Source organism: Zootoca vivipara, chromosome 4 (genome assembly GCF_965207765.1).
Source record: "Zootoca vivipara chromosome 4, rZooViv2.hap1.1, whole genome shotgun sequence".
Taxonomy (NCBI): Eukaryota; Metazoa; Chordata; class Lepidosauria; order Squamata; family Lacertidae; genus Zootoca; species Zootoca vivipara.
The window spans coordinates 102,441,415-102,462,537 of NC_142587.1; the positions used below are offsets into that span (position 1 = coordinate 102,441,415).

A 21,123-nucleotide genomic window follows, 5' to 3' on the forward strand; every position below is an offset into this window, starting at 1 on the left:
GGCGTTTTATTTTGGATCATTTTGTTTGATGTTTCAGTGAAGGTGGTGAACTCCTTTGAGCTCATGGGTGTGAAATATGTTGGCAGGGGTGTTTATTGGGTTGTTTTTGTTTTGATTATGTATTTTGTGTTTTTATATCGTAATTTTATCCTGTAAACCACCAGATTTAGCAAATGAATGAAGGAAACAAAATGAATGCCCTGCTCTCCCTGCCGATTAAGAGCGAGCTACGTCGCCGACACCCACTGGAAAGAGGCAGGGAGGGAGGGGCATTGCGGGAGGGAGTGGCCCTTGGGGGTCTCCCTGGGTTGCCCATGTTGGTAGCCCCACTCCTTACTCAGAGGGGTGAAATCCAGAGCAGGGGATCCAGAACCTCTGAGTCTCTCACACAAACTCCAATTTTGTGGGATGTTAAACACAAGAGCAGTCAAGTACAACACCCCTAGAGTGGACATAGAAGGGGATGTCTGGACCAGCCAGTTGGAACATCCTGTTTCTCCTGAGCCGGGACAGACTTCCTCTGCATGTGACCAGAGGTGGGCGTGGCCTCACCTGTGCAGGTAACAAAAGCATGGGACTGACCACCATCTCTCTCTCTCTGACTTCGTTCTGCAAGCAAGCAACATCTGCTTAGCCAAAGATGCTCTCTTGGCTTCCAGCCAAGAAAGGACAAAGGAACTTATTCCTTATGGGATAGTTTCCAGGTATATTACTTTTCTAAGGTGGAAAGTCTGCTTTCTGGGATCCTATTGTGAACAGATGTGCAATGTAAGTAAACTCTTTTTATACTTTTATAGAAGACTAAGAGGAAATAAGGGGAAAATACCAGGACAATATTATTATAGGGGGTGGCAGGACAAAGTGCCACAGAGCCCTGAACCCCCCCCCACTGGCGCTCAATGGTTCCTCTTGAGCGACAAAGGAGCCTACCACTTTTCCAGCACCCCCAACTAACAGGAGGCATTTTGACACCCCCCAGCTTGTCCCCTCCCTCGGTCCCAGAGAGAAAGAGACACAGGAAACCAGGTCAGATGCAGAGGGAGGATTTATTAGGGTTAGGTTCAAGCATCACATGGGGGCAGGAAGGTGTGGCCCCCGCCCCACCCAGTGGGTGGCGAGACCAGCAGGAGGCTGCCGCTTCTCCCTGGGGGGGTCTCAGCGGTACCGGCGGGCCATTGCGTGAGCCACCACCTTGACCAGCTTGTGGAAGGCATGGTGGTAAGCAGGGGTGAATTCCTGTCCAAAGTGGGCGGCCAGGAGGGTGATGAGGACCTCGCCCAGGAGCTGGAAGAGAAAACAAAAAGAGGGGGTGACTCCTTCTGCCAGGGGGCCCATGTGTGGGTCGCCCTCTCCCCACAACAGATCGCACAGTAGATTCAACAGATTCGACTCACAGCTGTCCATGGAGGCGCAGGTCAATTCTGTGTCCAAGGCAGCTGTCTACCAGCTCCATCTGGTCCGCAGGCTGAGACCCTCCCTGCCCACGGACTGCCTCGCCAGAGTGGTGCATGCTCTGGTTATCTCCCGCTTGGACTACTGCTATGCGCTCTATGTGGGGCTACCTTTGAAGGTGACCTGGAAACTGCAACTCATCCAGAATGTGGCAGCTAGACTGGTGACTGGGAGCGGCTGCCCAAACTGCTGAACACAATTCAAAGTGTTGGTGTTGACCTTGAAAGCCCTAAAAGGCCTCAGCCCTGTATACTCGAAGGAGCGTCTCCACCCCCATCATTCTGCCCAGACACTGAAGTGCAGCTCCCAGGGCCTTCTGGCAGTTCCCTCACTGCGAGAAGTGAGGTTACAGGTAAACAGGCACAGGGCCTTCTCGGTTGTGGCACCCACCCTGTGGAACGCCCTCCCACCAAATGTCAAGGAAAGAAACAACTGAAATCTAATGCCTAATGTTTTACCATTTTTTATGTGCTGTAAGCTGCTCAGACCCCTTCATGGATCAATGCCTTGTCGTGGCGAAGGGGCTTGAATAACTCAGAGAAGCTATGAGCTATGCCATGCAGGGCCACCCAAGATGGACAGGTCATAGTGGAGAGTTTTGACTAAATGTGATCCACCTGGAGAAGGAACTGGCAAGCCACTCCAGTATCCCTGCCAAGAAAACTCCATGGACAAAGACAACAGGCATATAAAAGTTATGACGCTGGAAGATGAGCCCCTCAGGTCGGAAGGCGTCCAACATGCTACTGAGGAAGAGCGGAGGACAAGTACAAGTAGATTCAGAGCTGATGAAGCGGCTGGGCCAAAGCCGAAAGGACGCTCAGTTGCGGATATGCCTGGAAGCGAAAGGAAAGTCCGATGCTGTAAAGAAAAATATTGCATAGGAACCTGGAATGTAAGAACCATGAGTGGAGGTAAGCTGGATGTGGTCAAAAATGAGATGACAAGAATAAATATCGACATCCTGGGCATCAGTGAACTAAAATGGAAGGGAATGGGCGAATTCAGTTCGGGTGACTATCATATCTACTACTGTGGGCAAGAATCCTGTAGCAGAAATGGAGTGGCCCTCATAGTCAACAAAAGAGTGGCAAAAGCTGTAATGGGATGCAATCTCAAAAATGACAGAATGATCTCGATACGAATCCAAGGCAGACCTTTTAACATCACAGTAATCCAAGTATATGCACCAACTACCGGTGCTGAAGAAAGTGAAATTGACCAATTCTATGAAGACCTACAACAACTTCTAGAAATGACACCAACGAAGGATGTTCTTCTCATTACAGGGGATTGGAATGCTAAAGTAGGGAATCAAGAGATAAAAGGAACAACTGGCAAGTTTGGCCTTGGAGTTCAAAATGAAGCAGGGCAAAGGCTAATAGAGTTCTGTCAAGAGAACAAGCTGGTCATCACAAACACTCTCTTCCAACAACACAAGAGACGACTCTACACATGGATATCACCAAATGGGCAGCATCGAAATCAGATTGATTATATTCTCTGCAGCCAAAGATGGAGAAGCTCTATACAGTCAGCAAAAACAAGACCTGGAGCTGACTGTAACTCAGATCATCAGCTTCTTATAGCAAAATTCCAGCTTAAACTGAAGAAAGTAGGAAAAACCACTGGGCCAGTAAGATACAATCTGAATCAAATCCCTTATGAATACACAGTGGAAGTGAGGAACAGGTTTAAGGATCTAGATTTGGTGGACAGAGTGCCTGAAGAACTATGGATGGAGGCTCGTAACATTATACAGGAGGCAGCAACGAAAACCATCCCAAGGAAAAGGAAATGCAAGAAAGCAAAATGGCTATCCAACGAGGCCTTACAAATAGCGGAGGAGAGGAGGCAAGCAAAATGCAAGGGAGATAGGGAAAGATACAGGAAACTGAATGCAGATTTCCAAAAAACAGCAAGGAGAGACAAGAGGGTCTTCTTAAATGAGCAATGCAAAGAAATAGAGGAAAACAATAGAATGGGGAAAACCAGAGATCTGTTCAAGAAAATTGGAGATATGAAAGGAACATTTCGTACAAAGATTACCATAATCAAGGACAAAAGTGGTAAGGACCTAACAGAAGCAGAAGACATCAAGAAGAGGTGGCAAGAATACACAGAGGAATTATACCAGAAAGATATGGAGGTCTCATACACCCCAGGTAGTGTGGTTGCTGACCTTGAGCCAGACATCTTGGAGAGTGAAGTCAAATGGGCCTTAGAAAGCACTGCTAATAACAAGGCCAGTGGAAGTGATGATATTCCAGCTGAACTATTTAAAATTTTAAAAGATGATGCTGTTAAGGTGCTACACCCAATATGCCAGCAAGTTTGGAAAACTCAGCAATGGCCAGAGGATTGGAGAAGATCAGTCTACATCCCAATTCCAAAGAAGGGCAGTGCCAAAGAATGCTCCAACTACCGCACAATTGCGCTCATTTCACACGCTAGCAAGGTTATGCTTAAAATTCTACAAGGCAGGCTTAGGCAGTATGTGGACCGAGAACTCCCAGAAGTGCAAGCTGGATTTCGAAAGGGCAGAGGAACCAGAGACCAAATAGCAAACATGCGCTGGATTATGGAGAAAGCTAGAGAGTTCCAGAAAAACGTCTACTTCTGCTTCATTGACTATGCAAAAGCCTTCGACTGTGTCGACCACAGCAAACTATGGCAAGTTCTTAAAGAAATGGGAGTGCCTGATCACCTCATCTGTCTCCTGAGAAATCTCTATGTGGGACAAGAAGCTACAGTTAGAACTGGATATGGAACAACTGATTGGTTCAAAATTGGGAAAGGAGTACGACAAGGTTGTATATTGTCTCCCTGCTTATTTAACTTATATGCAGAATTCATCATGCGAAAGGCTGGACTAGATGAATCCCAAGCCGGAATTAAGATTGCCGGAAGAAATATCAACAACCTCAGATATGCAGATGACACAACCTTGATGGCAGAAAGCGAGGAGGAATTAAAGAACCTTTTAATGAGGGTGAAAGAGGAGAGCGCAAAATATGGTCTGAAGCTCAACATCAAAAAAACCAAGATCATGGCCACTGGTCCCATCACCTCCTGGCAAATAGAAGGGGAAGAAATGGAGGCAGTGAGAGATTTTACTTTCTTGGGCTCCTTGATCACTGCAGATGGTGACAGCAGTCACGAAATTAAAAGACGCCTGCTTCTTGGGAGAAAAGCAATGACAAACCTAGACAGCATCTTAAAAAGCAGAGACATCACTTTGCCGACAAAGGTCCGTATAGTTAAAGCTATGGTTTTCCCAGTAGTGATGTATGGAAGTGAGAGCTGGACCATAAAGAAGGCTGATCATCGAAGAATTGATGCTTTTGAATTATGGTGATCAAACCTATCCATTCTTAAGGAAATCAGCCCTGAGTGCTCCCTGGAAGGACAGATCGTGAAGCTGAGGCTCCAATACTTTGGCCACCTCATGAGAAGAGAAGAATCCTTGGAAAAGACCCTGATGTTGGGAAAGATTGAGGGCACTAGGAGAAGGGGACGACAGAGGACAAGATGGTTGGACAGTGTTCTCGAAGCTACGAACATGAGTTTGACCAAACTGCGGGAGGCAGTGCAAGACAGGAGTGCCTGGCGTGCTATGGTCCATGGGGTCACGAAGAGTCGGACACGACTAAACGACTAAACAACAACAACAAAGCTGCTCAGAGTGACACACACACACACAAACAAACACACACACGGCACCCACCAGCCCCCCCCGGCAGCCCTTTGGGGGGGGAGCAGCCTCACTCTGAAGTTGACGGGGTCCACGTGGAGCTTGTTGCAGTGCAGTTCACGCAGCTCGGAAAAAGCCTCCTTGACCTTGTTGAAGTCCAATCATGGCGGAAGGGCTGGAGATGTCCCCAAAGTTATTGAATAACCTCCGGGTCCAGGGGAAGACGATCAACATGCTGGAGAGAAGGGAGGGAGGGAGGAGAAAGGGAGAGGCAGGGATGGTTATTATCCAGGTGGAAAGAGGAGCGCCTGCCCAGACTACCTAGAGAGGTGCCCACCCCTGGCCTTACGTGGCAAGGGCCTCTGCACCCATGGCGGCCACGTCCACTGTCATCCAAATAGTGGTTGTGAGCTGCATCTCTCCGGCCGGCAAGTTTGCCATGATGGTTGACTCTGGGCTGGGATCTTCTCTTGGCTGCTGGAGAGAACCTTCTGAGCTGAGCTGGAGCTCCTTCCAGGGCTGGGGCCTTTTATACCCTGGACCAAAGCTCCTCCTCCCAGATTTACAGAAGCCGTCCTGGTTTCTGATTTGATCTAAGAATGTCCTGCTTTTCCTCAGGACATCCCTATAGTCCTCAGAGAAATCCTGGAGGGTATGGAGGAATGCCACCATTGAACCGAGGAGATAAGCAAGGATACAGGCTTTAGGAGGCATCTGAAGGCAGCCCTAGATGGGGAAGCCCCGAAGGAGCGTCTCCACCCCCATCACTCAGCCCAGACACTGAGGTCCTTCCTCCTCCAAGGGTCTTCTGGATGTTCAGTTACAGGGTACCAGGCAGAGGGCCTTCTTGGCAGTGGCTCCCTCCCTGTGGAATGACCTCCCATCAGATGTCAACTTGGGTGGCCTGAAAGATGGACTAGACAGATTCATGGAGGAGAAGCTCTCAATGGCTCCTAGCCAGGCTGGCTCTGCTCTCCCTCCAGAGTCTGAATCCCACTTGCAGGAAACTCCAATCCTGCTTGCCCATTGGGGTACCTGGTTGGCCATTGTGAGAAGAGGATCCTGGACTCAATGGGTCCCCTTTGGCTGAGCCAGAAAGCTCTGACTTTTGTCATTCCCAATCTTAAGGAACCTTGGGAAATGGAGTTCTGTGAATGAGCACTAGGAATTTGTGTGTTTATTGTGTGTGTCCCTGTAATTGTGTTTTAATTCAGTTTTTATGGGATGGCATTCAATTTCGTTGTACTACATACAATGACAATAAAGTATCTATTCTATTCTATTCTATTCCTTTCTATTCTATTATTTCCAACAGAACTTCCAGCAGACATTATAGAATTCTGCAGTAGTTTGTCCAACTATTCTCAAGCCAATGACACTTGGTTGTGTATATTTGCCCAGACTGATTCAGGTGGCATTTCAAGGGGTGCAGAACTATCTGATAAATGCCTGCCTAGGACCTTAACTTTTCTGGTTGTACGAATTTGTGTCACTTTAGAAGTCTTCAATTCTGTCTTCACTCTTGCCCCCCTTCTGTACACCTGTTCTGCTTCAAAGGCCATATTTCAAATGAAGCTCTTTCTCGGGGATGGGGAACCTGAGGTCTTCTGGATGTGGTCTGACTCTGCTTCCCATCCCCACTGACCGTTGGCTGGCCGTGGGCTTCCAATCCCTGCCCTTGTTTAACCTCCCTGTCTCCCTATCCCTGCCACTTCCAACTCTGCTGTTCTCTCCCTATGCTGGCAAACCTGCATGTAAGCTCCCTGGGGCAGAGTCCTCTCATACATTCCAAGGGCCCTTGATTGATAAATGGTAAAATAATAATAAATTTTAAAGTGCACTTAATAATGCTTAATTGACTCAATTATCCTCAAGCGACTAGCGATTGCAACTCTGTTTGCAATGCTTTCTTGGGCCCTGGTACTGATCAGGTCATGTGGGCAGGATTGCACAGGGCCACCCCTGTCATTGGGAGTGAGGTGGCTGCTTCAGGAGCTGGGCTGGAGGACACAGTGGTGAGGCATCGTAGGACAAAGTTGCCTGCGTGTGCAACACAGCCTGCCACCCCCAAGCTAGCTTGCGCCATCTCCAGCACTCTAGAAAAAGATTCAGCTTCCAGCTGAATCAGGGCAGCTGCAGTTTCTTAAGTCTTGTGGCTCTTGGAGGGGGTAAACTACAGTTCCCAGCAGTCTTTGGGGGGGAATCATGTGCTTTCACTGTACGTTGAGTACAGAGCTTTAGAAGATTCGGGTTTCTCCATCCTGTTTAACCTCCTCCCTGTCTCCCTATTCCGTGGGGACACAGCCCATCACCCTCATGCCCTGGCTGACCACCATCAGTGACAGAGCACTGGGCTAAATGGATCTTGGTCCAACCTGATGGGGAAGTCTTAAATTCCCCAGGAACTTGCCTTAAAGCCCTGCTAGAAGTATCTCTTCCTCTTGGATGGGAGCTGCCTGTGAGTAAAAACACATCAAATTCAAGAGGACAGCCTTCTAGCTAGACACGCCGAGAACTGCGCTGTTACTCGTTCCCCTAAAATCCCATTTATATTGGTCATGATTGATGAGTTCTAGGCTCAACAAAGCTCAACAAAGCTCAATAAAGAAGGCTGATCGCCGAAGAATTGATTCTTTTGAATTATGGTGCTGGAGGAGACTCTTGAGAGTCCCATGGACTGCAAGAAGATCAAACCTATCCATTCTGAAGGAAATCAGCCCTGAGTGCTCACTGGAAGGACAGATCCTGAAGCTGAGGCTCCAAGACTTTGGCCACCTCATGAGAAGAGAAGACTCCCTGGAAAAGACCCTGATGTTGGGAAAGATGGGGAGTGAAAACCTTGAGGGACGTTTGAGGGATTTTGAGAACCCCTTGGGACTTCCTACTGAGAAATAAAAGTAGCAAAGTGTTATGAAATTTAAAGTGATTAACTGCCCTGCAGAAAGCATGCTGAGGAGAAAACATGTTCTGTGCATAATTAAGAGAATGCAAAATAAATCTCCAGCTTGGTTTTAATTATAGAAAATAACAAAACATGACCCAGCCACCCACCAGGGTACTGAGAAAGGTACACAATGCTCCTTATATACTTTATCCAATTGGTGACACAGCTTAAATAACACAAACTTAACATCACCTTCTATACTGCCCCACAGCTGCAAAACTAGGTCCTGACCTTTACTTCTGGCTTTTAAAGAGATACCCATCTTGTGAAACAATAATGAACCTTAAAACTTAAACCATTCAACATAAAGAAGAAAAGATGGGGGACAACTGGATCCACAGTCTCTTAAGCAGGAAGATTCATGAGTTTAGGGGAAAGAATGGAGAGGAGACAAGGATTTTGTTGAGATGACATCAGCCTGAAGTTGGAAATAAGAACAGTGAAAGGGACGGTTTAATCTGGCACCTGCAGCCATTTATTTTCTGGGATGAAATCCCCAAGAAAGCTTATCAACTTCTATCCTTCAAAAAGCTCAACAACTGTGGTTGGCCCTCACGCATGTTCACTTCATCAAATCTGGCCCTCTTTGAAAAAAGTTTGGGCACCCCTGTAGAGCATCTTGACGGCTTCTGAGATTTTCAGGCAGAAAAGAAGAGAAATGGATTGTGCATATTTAATAATCATATTATATTATTAATTATATTATATTTATTTATTATTGTATGTAAAATTGAGGATTAAATTTGGCGAAATGTGAAGGGTGGGTGACGCTGGGAGATTGGCAGTGTTAGCGGAGGGGGGGAGTATATTTATACAAAAAACCCCTTTTATGTTTCATGTTCACCCTCTGCAGTCCACATCAGAGAGATTAGGTTGCCGGTTATGGGAGACGGAGGTCAGACAGCCAGCCATGTTCAAGGCCAGGTTGGAGAGGAAGGTGCAAATGTTGTCTGGGAGGAAGCAGGGCCTAAGGAAGCATTGCCAAAATAGTTTCAACCGCTTGTCTCTTGAGGATAACTGAGTCAATTAAAGATGATTAAGTGTACTTTCAGATTATTATTGTTATTTTGCTGTTTATCAATCAAGGGCCCTTGGAATGTAGGAGAGGACTCTGCCCCAGGGAGCTTACATTCAGGTTTGACAGGATGGGGAGAGAACAGCAGAGGGAGAGTTGGAAGTGGCAGGGATAGGGAGACAGGGAGGTTAAACAAGGGCAGGGATTGGGAGCCCACGGCCAGCCAACGGTCAGTGGGGATGGGAAGCAGAGTCAGACCACATCCAGAAGACCTCAGGTTCCCCGAGCAAGAGCTTCGTTCGAAATATGGGCTTTGAAGCAGAACAGGAGGCTCAACTATATACATATAAATGTTAAAAGACCCCTAACAGTTAAGTCCAGTCGCGAACGACTCTGTGGTTGCAGCACTCCTCTTGCTTTACTGGCCCAGGGAGCCAGCGTTAGTCTGCAGACAGTTTTTCTGGACTTCCGGTTTGTCGCCCGATCTGGCCGGCGGGGTTTGTCTCGAGTGCCGAGACAGCCCGGCTTTGCTGAGGGGGGGGAAGGCTGCGAAAGCGCCGCAGCGCCCCAAAAGAGTTCCAGATAGAGAGTTCTGGAAACAAAGCTCCAGCGGTGCCCCAATTTTTTTGCGATTCCCCGATCCTCTGGTGAGCTCTAATAAGAGCCCCGGAGAGAAAGGGGCGCAGTCGCGGGGGCCATTTTGGAGACCAGCGTTACCTCAGCAAAGTGAAGCTTCGAGTCCGGTGGTGGTGAGCGGCAGATTCTTCCAAATTTGCTGATTCGGAAAATTGGAACCCGTGAGTAAAGCTTGAAAATATTATGATACTGGATTACAATTTGATAAACGGGAGCAAGGGGGGAAAAACGGAAGCCACCTTCTCCCACTGATTGACTTATGAAGCAGTGTAATAAAAAAGGAGACTAGTGCCGGTGAAAAGCAGTATACTATTTGAACTCCTTCAGAGATTCTTTTAAAGAATTACCTCCGGAGGCAGGGTAAAGGGGTGAGATTTATTTCAAGGTTGATATTCCCTGCATCTGAAGAAAGGGAGTGCTTCTCTCTACCCCGAAATCGGCAGCTTGCGAAGATGAATGTTAACAAGGATTTGATATCTAAAAATTTTTTGACTGATTGTCTGAAATACTTTTTAAGTTGAAGTTACATATTACGGATTATATACAGTTTCCAGTTTGGACTTGGGATAATATATGTCTTTTGTAACCATCTCCTGGTTTTCAAGCCTCGCTCCATCCTCAGCAAGTTGGAAAAATGGCAACAAAAGAACACACATCTGCGTTCAAGGACAAAGTGATAAGACTCTTATGGGAATTCAGAATAGAGACATATAAGACTCAGCAACAACTGTTGGAAATAAACCAAGATCTACAGGAGCTCAGAGAACGGGACTTACCAAATGAAAAGGAGCAAGATTTGCAACAAGAGGATTTGTATAAAGAAAGAACACAAGAACTACAGGAAAAGGTTTTAACTGAAAAAAGGGTACAGGATGAGGAACGGTCGTATGAACTGAGCGATGGGAAAAAAGATAACCAAAAGAATAAAGTTGGATCGCAGGAGTTAACAGCGCAAGAGTCACAGGAGAGACAGAACACCCATGAGAAAAATGGACAGCAAAGAAGACAAGAAGACTGGGGAGGGGGAGATAGAGGGGTTTGGATTTTGAAACAGGTTAGGAAGGGGGTGGGTTGAAGGAAGATTGAATACTTAACTATTTAGGACAGACAAAAGGGACTGATAACTGGACTGACGACTTTGGAACTTGCTGGACTGGAAGGGAAAAGCCGTGACTGGGGTGGGGAGGGGAAAATTACGATATTTAAAAATTTGTGAAAGTAAGAATAATAAAGAGGCTCTTTGGAGGGAAAAATAGGCAGGTCAAAAAAAAAGTAATGGGTAGATTTGATTATGAAAAGATTCGGAAATATTAATTTAGTTTGACTAAAGAGGATTTAAAAATTGGGATAGTTTTTATAATATAAGGTTAATTTTCTTTTGTGGTAATAGAATGGGAATAAGAATAAGAATACTGCTAAATAAGAATTGAAAATGGAAATCGGGATAGGGGGGAGGTTGGGGAGGTCCTTTTTTCTTTTATTTCTTTTTTCTTTTTTTCCTTTTCTTTTTGCTTCTTCTTTTTAGGGTTTTTTTTTTCTTTACGCCCCCCCTCCTTTTTTCCTTTTTTCTTTTGTTTCCTTCTTTTTTCTTTTTTGTTTGGAAATTGGTTGGACGGATGCCCCCCCCTTCGTTCCCTCTCTTGGAGCCTCTCGGTGGCAGGGGGAGGCCCCGGGGAGGGGAGGGAGGGGTGGGGAGAAATTCAACCATAAAATGAAACACTGCCGGCTGCCTACCTTTCGGGGGTCCCTCTGGTGGGAGGAGAGGGCTCTGGGAGGGTGGACGGAAGTCAGTGGTAAATATGCTATGTATTTTCTTTTTTCTTTTCCATATCTGTTTTTTGTTTTTGTATACTATAAAATCAATAAAATGTTTAAAAAAAAATAGTCTGCAGACAGTTTTTCTGGGTCATGTGGCCAGCATGACTGAGCCCCTTCTGGCAAAACCAGAGTGGCGCAGCGGGTGTACAAAAGGGGTCAGGAGCGAAGAAGGATATTAAGACATCTAAAGTTACCCAAAGTTGTACAGCCATAAAAGCTGAGGTCACAGGTAGGCGTTTATCATAGAATCATAGAATCCTAGAGTTGGAAGAGACCACAAGGGCCATCCAGTCCAACCCCCTGCCAAGCAGGAAACACCATCAACGCATTCTTGACATATGCCTGTCAAGCCACTGCTTAAAGACCTCCAAAGAAGGAGACTCCACCACACTCCTTGGCAGCAAATTACACTGTCGAACAGCTCTTACTGTCAGGAAGTTCTTCCTAAAGTTTAAGTGGAATCTTCTTTCTTGTAGTTTGAATCCATTGCTCCGTGTCCGCTTCTCTGGAGCAGCAGAAAACAACCTTTCTCCCTCCTCTATATGACATCCTTTTATATATTTGAACATGGCTATCATATCACCCCTTAACCTTTTCTTCTCCAGGCTAAACATACCCAGCTCCCTAAGCCGTTCCTCATAAGGCATCGTTTCCAGGCCTTTGACCATTTTGGTTGCCCTCTTCTGGACACGTTCCAGCTTATCAGTATCCTTCTTGAACTGTGGTGCCCAGAACTGGACACAGTACTCCAGGTGAGGTCTGAGCAGAGCAGAATACAGTGGTACTATTACTTCCCTTGATCTAGATGCTATACTCCTATTGATGCAGCCCAGAATTGCATTGGCTTTTTTAGCTGCTGCATCACACTGCTGACTCATGTCAAGTTTGTGGTCTACCAAGACTCCTAGATCCTTTTCACATGTACTGCTCTCAAGTCAGGTGTCTCCCATCCTGTATTTGTGCCTTTCATTTTTTTTGCCCAAGTGTAGTACCTTACATTTCTCCTTGTTAAAATTCATCTTGTTTGCTTTGGCCCAGTTGTCTAATCTGTTAAGGTCATTTTGAAGTGTGATCCAGTCCTCTGGGGTATTAGCCACCCCTCCCAATTTGGTGTCATCTGCAAACTTGCTCAGGATGCCCTCAAGCCCATCATCCAAGTCATTGATAAAGATGTTGAATAAGACTGGGCCCAAGACAGAACCCTGTGGCACCCCACTAGTCACTACTCTCCAGGATGAGGAGGAGCCATTGATGAGCACCTTTTGGGTTCGGTCAGTCAGCCAGTTACAAATCCACTGAATGGTAGCATTGTCTAGCCTGCATTTTACCAGCTTCTTTACAAGAATATCATTGGGCACCTTGTCAAAGGCCTGGATTCAGGACCAAGTGTTATTGGCTTGAGAATAGTTGAACAAACTGTGGCAGAATTCTCAGGACTTGAAGTTCAATAATTTCTTCAGACGAAAATAAGGTGAGGGCGCTGGGCTCCATGGCTCCATCCAAGAACAGCCCCGGCAAACTCCTGCGGGGGGACGGGACAGCATTGAATTGGGACAGAATTGGCAAGCGGAGAGGCACAGGCCCCCTTCGAAAAGATCCTGATTAATGCTGCAGGAGAAAAGCATCTGTTTGGAAAGAATGAAAGACACTGGTTTTTGCTTTGCTTCAATGGTGGAAGGAGGGGAGGGAATATTTTAAGTCATACATTTTTCGGGATCTGGGTTATCTACCCTACCCTAAAAAAATGGAATGCAATGTTTTTGGGAAGAGTGGACTTTAAATTTGCCTCTTTGCGATGGATTAATTTTATAAGTAAGGACTTTGCCTGAAAGAAGATGGAGAGTGAAAACCTTGAGGGACTTTTGAGGGATTTTGACGACCCCTTGGGACTTCCTACTGAGAAAAAAAAGTAGCAAAGTGTTATGAAATTTAAAGTGATTAACTGCCCTGCAGAAAGCATGCTTAGGAGAAATCATGTTCTGTGCATAATTAAGAGAATGCAAAATAAATCTCCAGCTTGGTTTTAATTATAGAAAATAACAAAACATGACCCACCCACCCACCAGGGTACTGAGAAAGGTACACAATGCTCCTTATATACTCTATCCAATTGGTGACACAGCTTAAATAACACAAACTTAACATCACCTTCTATACTGCCCCACAGCTGCAAAACTAGGTCCTGACCTTTACTTCTGGCTTTTAAAGAGATACCCATCTTGTGAAACAATAATGAACCTTAAAACTTAAACCATTCAACATAAAGAAGAAAAGATGGGGGACAACTGGATCCACTGTCTCTTAAGCAGGAAGATTCATGAGTTTAGGGGGAAGGATGGAGAGGAGACAAGGATTTTGTTGAGATGACATCAGCCTGAAGTTGGAAATTAGAACAGTGAAAGGGACGGTTTAATCTGGCCCCTGCAGGAGTTTATTTTCTGGGATGAAATCCCCAAGGAAGCTTATCAGCTTCTATCCTTAAAAAAGCTCAACAACTGTGGTTGGCCCTCACACATGTTCACTTCATCAAATCTGGCCCTCTTTGAAAAAAGTTTGGGCACCCCTGTAGAGCATCTTGACGGCTTCTGAGACTTTCAGACAGAAAAGAAGAGAAATGGATTGTGCATATTTATTAATCATATTATATTAATAATTATATTATATTTATTATTGTATGTAAAATTGAGGATTAAATTTGGCAAAATGTGAAGGGTGGGTGACGCTGGGAGATTGGCAGTGTTAGCGGGAGGGGGGGGAGTATATTTATACAAAAAAACCCTTTCATGTTTCATGTTCACCCTCTGCAGTCCACATCAGAGAGATTGAGTTGCCGGTTATGGGGGACGGAGGTCAGACAGCCAGCCATGTTCAAGGCCAGGTTGGAGAGGAAGGTGCAAATGTTGTCTGGGAGGAAGCAGGGCCTAAGGAAGCATTGTAAATAGAGTGGCAATCGCTTGTCTCTTGAGGATAACTGAGTCAATTAAAGATGATTAAGTGTACTTTCAGATTATTATTGTTATTTTGCTGTTTATCAATCAAGGGCCCTTGGAATGTAGGAGAGGACTCTGCCCCAGGGAGCTTACATTCAGGTTTGACAGGATGGGGAGAGAACAGCAGAGGGAGAGTTGGAAGTGGCAGGGATAGGGAGACAGGGAGGTTAAACAAGGGCAGGGATTGGGAGCCCACGGCCAGCCAACGGTCAGTGGGGATGGGAAGCAGAGTCAGACCACATCCAGAAGACCTCAGGTTCCCCATCCCCGAGAAAGACCTTCATTTGAAATATGGGCTTTGAAGCAGAGCAGGAGGCTCAACTATATACATATAAATGTTAAAAGACCCCTAACAGTTAAGTCCAGTCGCGAACGACTCTGTGGTTGCAGCACTCATCTTGCTTTACTGGCCCAGGGAGCCAGCGTTAGTCTGCAGACAGTTTTTCTGGGTCATGTGGCCAGCATGACTGAGCCCCTTCTGGCAAAACCAGAGTGGCGCAGCGGGTGTACAAAAGGGGGCAGGAGTGAAGAAGGATATTAAGTCTTCTAAAGTGACCCAAAGTTGTACAGCCATAAAAGCTGAGGTCACAGGTAGGCGTTTATCATAGAATCATAAAATCATAGAATCCTAGAGTTGGAAGAGACCCCAAGGGCCATCCAGTCCAACCCCCTGCCAAGCAGGAAACACCATCAACGCATTCTTGACATATGCCTGTCAAGCCTCTGCTTAAAGACCTCCAAAGAAGGAGACTCCACCACACTCCTTGGCAGCAAATTACACTGTCGAACAGCTCTTACTGTCAGGAAGTTCTTCCTAAAGTTTAAGTGGAATCTTCTTTCTTGTAGCTTGAATCCATTGCTCCATGTCCGCTTCTCTGGAGCAGCAGAAAACAATCTTTCTCCCTCCTCCATATGACATCCTTTTCTATATTTGAACATGGCTATCATATCACCCCTTAACCTTCTCTTCTCCAGGCGAAACATACCCAGCTCCCTAAGCCGTTCTTCATAAGGCATCGTTTATAGGCGTTTGACCATTTTGGTTGCCCTCTTCTGGACATATTCCAGCTTGGCAGTATCCTTCTTGAACTGTGGTCAGATACAGTCATTCTGCGCCCCTTGAAATGCCACCTGAATCAGTCTGGGCAAATATAGACAACCAAGTGTCATTGGCTTGAGAATAGTTGAACAAACTATTGCAGAATTCTCATGGCTTGAAGTTCAATAATGTCTTCAGACAAAAATAAGGCGAGGGCGCTGGGCTCCATTGCTCCATCCAAGAACAGCCCCGGCAAACTCCTGTGGGGAGACGGGGGACGGGACAGCATTGAATTGGGACAGAATTGGCAAGCGGAGAGGCACACGCCCCCTTCGAAAAGATCCTGATTTATGCTGCAGGAGAAAAGCATCTGTTTGGAAAGAATGAAGGACACTGGTTTCTGCTTTGCTTGAACGGTGGAGGGAGGGGAGGGAATATTTTAAGTCATACATTTTGGGGGATCTGGGTTATCTACCCTACCCTAAAGCAATGGAATGCAAACTTTTCGGGAAGAGTGGACTTAAAATTTGCCTCTTTGCGAAGGATGGACTTTGCCTGAAAGAAGATGGAGAGTGACAACCTTGAGGGACTTTTGAGGGATTTTGCCGACCCCTTGGGACTTCCTACTGAGAAATAAAAGTAGCAAAGTGTTATGAAATTTAAAGTGATTAACTGCCCTGCAGAAAGCATGCTGAGGAGAAAACATGTTCTGTGCATAATTAAGAGAATGCAAAATAAATCTTCAGCTTGGTTTTAATTATAGAAAATAACAAAACATGACCCAGCCACCCACCAGGGTACTGAGAAAGGTACACAATGCTCCTTATATACTCTATCCAATTGGTGACACAGCTTAAATAACACAAACTTAACATCACCTTCTATACTGCCCCACAGCTGCAAAACTAGGTCCTGACCTTTACTTCTGGCTTTTAAAGAGATACACATCTTGTGAAACAAAAATGAACCTTAAAACTTAAACCATTCAACATAAAGAAGAAAAGATGGGGGACAACTGGATCCACTGTCTCTTAAGCAGGAAGATTTGTGAGTTTAGGGGAAAGGATGGAGAGGAGACAAGGATTTTGTTGAGATTACATCAGCCTGAAGTTGGAAATAAGAACAGTGAAAGGGTTGGTTTAATCTGGCCAGTGCAGCAGTTTATTTTCTGGGATGAAATCCCCAAGGAAGCTTATCAACTTCTATCCTTCAAAAAGCTCAACAACTGTGGTTGGCCCTCACGCATGTTCACTTCCTCAAATCTGGCCCTCTTTGAAAAAAGTTTGAGCACCCCTGTAGAGCATCTTGACGGCTTCTGAGACTTTCAGACAGAAAAGAAGAGAAATGGGTTGTGCATATTTATTAATCATATTATATTATTAATTATATTTTATTTATTTATTATTGTATGTAAAATTGAGGATTAAATTTGGCGAAATGTGAAGGGTGGGTGACGCTGGGAGATTGGAAGTGTTAGCGGGAGGGGGGGGAGTATATTTATACAAAAAAACCCTTTCATGTTTCATGTTCTCCTCTGCAGTCCACATCAGAGAGATTGAGTTGCCGGTTATGGGGGACGGAGGTCAGACAGCCAGCCATGTTCAAGGTCAGGTTGGAGAGGAAGGTTCGAATGTTGTCTGGGAGGAAGCAGGGCCTAAGAAAGCATTGCCAACAGAGTTTCAATCGCTTGTCTCTTGAGGATAACTGAGTCAATTAAAGATGATTAAGTGTACTTTCAGATTTTTATTATAATTATTATTTTGTCGTTTAACAATCAAGGGCCCTTGGAATATAGGAGAGGACTCTGCCCCAGGGAGCTTACATTCAGGTTTGACAGCATGGGCAGAGAACAGCAGAGGGAGAGTTGGAAGTGGCAGGGATAGGGAGACAGGGAGGTTAAACAAGGGCAGGGATTGGGAGCCCACGGCCAGCCAATGGTCAGTGGGGATGGGAAGCAGAGTCAGACCACATCCAGAAGACCTCAGGTTCCCCGAGCAAGAGCTTCGTTCGAAATATGGGCTTTGAAGCAAAACAGGAGGCTCAACTGTACAGGTGTACAAAAGGGGACAGGAGCAAAGGTCATAGAATCATAGAATCATAGGATCATAGAGTTGGAAGAGACCACAAGGGCCATCCAGTCCGACCCCCTGACAAGCAGGAAACACCATCAAAGCATTCTTGACACATGCCTGTCAAGCCTCTGCTTAAAGACCTCCAAAGAAGGAGACTCCACCACACCCCTTGGTAGCAAGTTCCACTGCCAAACAGCTCTTACTGTCGATTTGAAGACTTCTAAAGTGACCCAAAGTGGTACAGCCAGAAAAGTTAAGGTCCTAGGCAGGCATTTATCAGATAATTCTGCACCCCTTGAAATGCCACCTGAATGAGTCTGGGCAAATATAGACAACCAAGTGACATTGGCTTGAGAATAGTTGAACAAACTACTGCAGAATTCTTGGGACTTGAAGATCTATAATGTCTGCTGAAAGTTCTGTTGGAAATTAGAATAGAATAGAATAGAATAGAATAGAATAGAATAGAATAGATACTTTATTGTCATTGTATGTAGTACAACGAAATTGAATGCCATTACAATTACAGCGACACACACACAAATTCCTAGTGCTCCTTCACAGAACTCCGTTTCCCAAGGTTCCTTAAGATTGGGAATGACAAAAGTCAGAGCTTTCTGGCTCAGCCAAAGGGGACCCATTGAGTCCAGGATCCTCTTCTCACAATGGCCAACCGGGTACCCCAATGGGCAAGCAGGATTGGAGTTTCCTGCAAGTGGGATTCAGAAGCATCGCTGCCTCTGAGCGCGGAGGGAGAGCAGAGCCAGCCTGGCTAGGAGCCATTGAGAGCTTCTCTTCCATGAATCTGTCTAGTCCGTCTTTCAGGCCACCCAAGTTGACATCTGATGGGAGGTCATTCCACAGGGAGGGAGCCACTGCCAAGAAGGCCCTCTGCCTGGTACCCTGTAGCTGAACCACCAGAAGACCCTCGGAGGAGGAAGGACCTCAGTGTTTCGGCTGAACGATGGGAGGTGGAGACGCTCCTTCGGGGCTTCCCCATCTAGGGCTGCTTTCAGATGCCTTCTAAATCCTGTATCCTTGCTTATCTCCTCGGTTCAATGGTGGCATTCCTCCATACCCTCCAGGATTTCTCTGAGGACAATAGGGATGTCCTAAGGAAAAGCAGATCATTCTTAGATCAAATCAGAAACCAGGACGGCTTCTGTAAATCTGGGAGGAGGAGCTTTGGTCCAGGGTATAAAAGGCCCCAGACCTGGAAGGAGCTCCAGCTCAGCTCAGAAGGTTTTCTCCAGCAGCCAAGAAAAGCTCCCAGCCCAGAGTCAACCATCATGGCAAACTTGCCGGCCGGAGAGATGCAGCTCACAACCACTATCAGGATGACAGTGGACATGGCCGTCATTGGTGCAGACTCCCTTCCTGGGTAAGGCCAGGGGTGGGCACCTCTCTAGGCAGGCTGGGCAGGCGCTCCGCTTTCCACCTGAAGAATAACCACTTCTGGCTCTCCCTTTCTTCTTCCTTCCTTCCTTCCTTCCTTCCTTCCTTCTCTCCAGCCTGTTGGTGGTCTACCCCTGGACCCAGAGATTATTCGCTCACTATGGGAACCTCTCCAGCCCTTCCGCCATGATTGGACTTCAACAAGGTCAAGGAGGCTTTTCCCGAGCTGCGTGAACTGCACTGCAACAAGCTCCACGTGGACCCCGTCAACTTCAGGGTGAGGCTGCTCCCCGCCCCAAAAGGGCTGCCGGGGGGGCTGGTGGGTGCCGTGTGTGTGTTTGTTTGTGTGTGTGTGTGTCACTCTGGGCAGCTTACAGCACATTAAAAAATGGGAAAACATTAGGCATTAAAAAGTTTCCGATACAGGGTTGCCTTCAGTTTTTAGTTAGTTGTTTATTTCCTTGACATTTGGTGGGAGGGCGTTCCACAGGGTAGGTGCCACAACCGAGAAGGCCCTGTGCCTGGTTCCCTGCAACCTCACTTCTTGCAGTGAGGGAACCGCCAGAAGGCCCTCGAAACTGGACCTCAGTGTCTGGGCAGAATGATGGGGGTGGAGACGCTCCTTCGAGTATACAGGGCTGAGGCCTTTTGGGGCTTTCAAGGTCAACACCAACACTTTGAATTGTGTTCAGAAGTTTTGGCAGCCGCTCCCAGTCACCAGTCTAGCTGCCACATTCTGGATGAGTTGCAGTTTCCAGGTCACCTTCAAAGGTAGCCCCACATAGAGCGCATAGCAGTAGTCCAAGCGGGAGATAACCAGAGCATGCACCACTCTGGCGAGGCAGTCCGTGGGCAGGGAGGGTCTCAGCCTGCGTACCAGATGGAGCTGGTAGACAGCTGCCCTAGACACAGAATTGACCTGCGCCTCCATGGACAGCTGTGAGTCTAATCTGTTGAATCTACTGTGCGATGTGTTGTGGGGAGAGGGCGACCCACACATGGGCTCCCTGGCAGAAGGAGTCACCCCCTCTTTTTGTTTTCTCTTCCAGCTCCTGGGCGAGGTCCTCATCACCCTCCTGACCCCCCTTTGGACAGGAATTCACCCCTGCTTACCACCATGCCTTCCACAAGCTGGTCAAGGTGGTGGCTCACGCAATGGCCCACCGGTACCACTGAGACCCCCCCCCCCCAGGGAGAAGCGGCAGCCTCCTGCTGGTCTCGCCACCCACCGGGTGGGGTGGGGGCCACCCCTTCCTGCCCCCATGTGACGCTTGACCCTCTAATAAATCCTCCCTCTGCATCTGACCTGGTTTCCTGTGTCTCTTTCTCTCTGGGCCCGAGGGAAGGGACAAGCTGGGGGGTGTAGAAATGTCTCATGTTAGTTGGGGGGGGCTGGGAAAGTGGGAGAAGAAGAAGAAGAAGAGTTTGGATTTGATATCCCGCTTTATCACTACCCGAAGGAGTCTCAAAGCGGCTAACATTCTCCTTTCCCTTCCTCCGCCACAACAAGCACTCTGTGGGGTGAGTGAGGCTGAGAGACTTCAGAGAAGTGTGACTACCCCAAGGTCGCCCAGCAGCTGCATGTGGAGGAGCGGAGACCCGAACCTTGTTCCCCAGATTACAAGTCTACCGCTCTTAACCACTACACCACACTGGCTCCTCTGTCGCTCAAGAGGAACCATTGAGCGCCAGTGGGGGGGGGGGTTCAGGGCTCTGAGAGAGAGAGAGAGAGAGAGAGAGAGAGAGAGAGAGAGAGAGGGAGAGAGAGAGAGAGAGAGAGAGAGAGAGAGAGAGAGAGAGAGAGAGAGAGAGAGAGAGAGAGAGAGAGAGAGAGAGAGAGAGAGAGGGGTAGGTAGGTGGTGGTCAGTCCTATGCTTTTCTTACCTGCACAGGTGAGGCCACGCCCACCTCTGGTCACCTGCAGAGGAAGTCTGTCCCAGCCCAGGAGAAACAGGAAGTTCCGACATCTCCATCTATGTCCACTCTAGGGATGTTGTACTTGTCTGCTCTTTGTGTTTCACATCCCACAAAATTGGAGTTTGTGTAAGAGACTCAGAGGGGGATGCAG

The 21,123-nt window shown here is 46.9% G+C and overlaps 1 protein-coding gene and 1 pseudogene across 2 annotated transcripts in view; both read left to right on the plus strand.

The window, feature by feature from the left end:
- LOC148686099 (uncharacterized) overlaps positions 1-21,123 on the plus strand; it is a 580,325-nt gene that overhangs the window by 296,738 nt on the left and 262,464 nt on the right. The window lies entirely within an intron of this gene.
- Positions 18,905-20,355, plus strand: LOC118078484 (hemoglobin subunit beta-2-like; annotated as a pseudogene). Its single transcript, XR_015949815.1, has 3 exons — positions 18,905-19,041; positions 19,172-19,332; positions 20,105-20,355. The product of XR_015949815.1 is annotated as a hemoglobin subunit beta-2-like (transcript).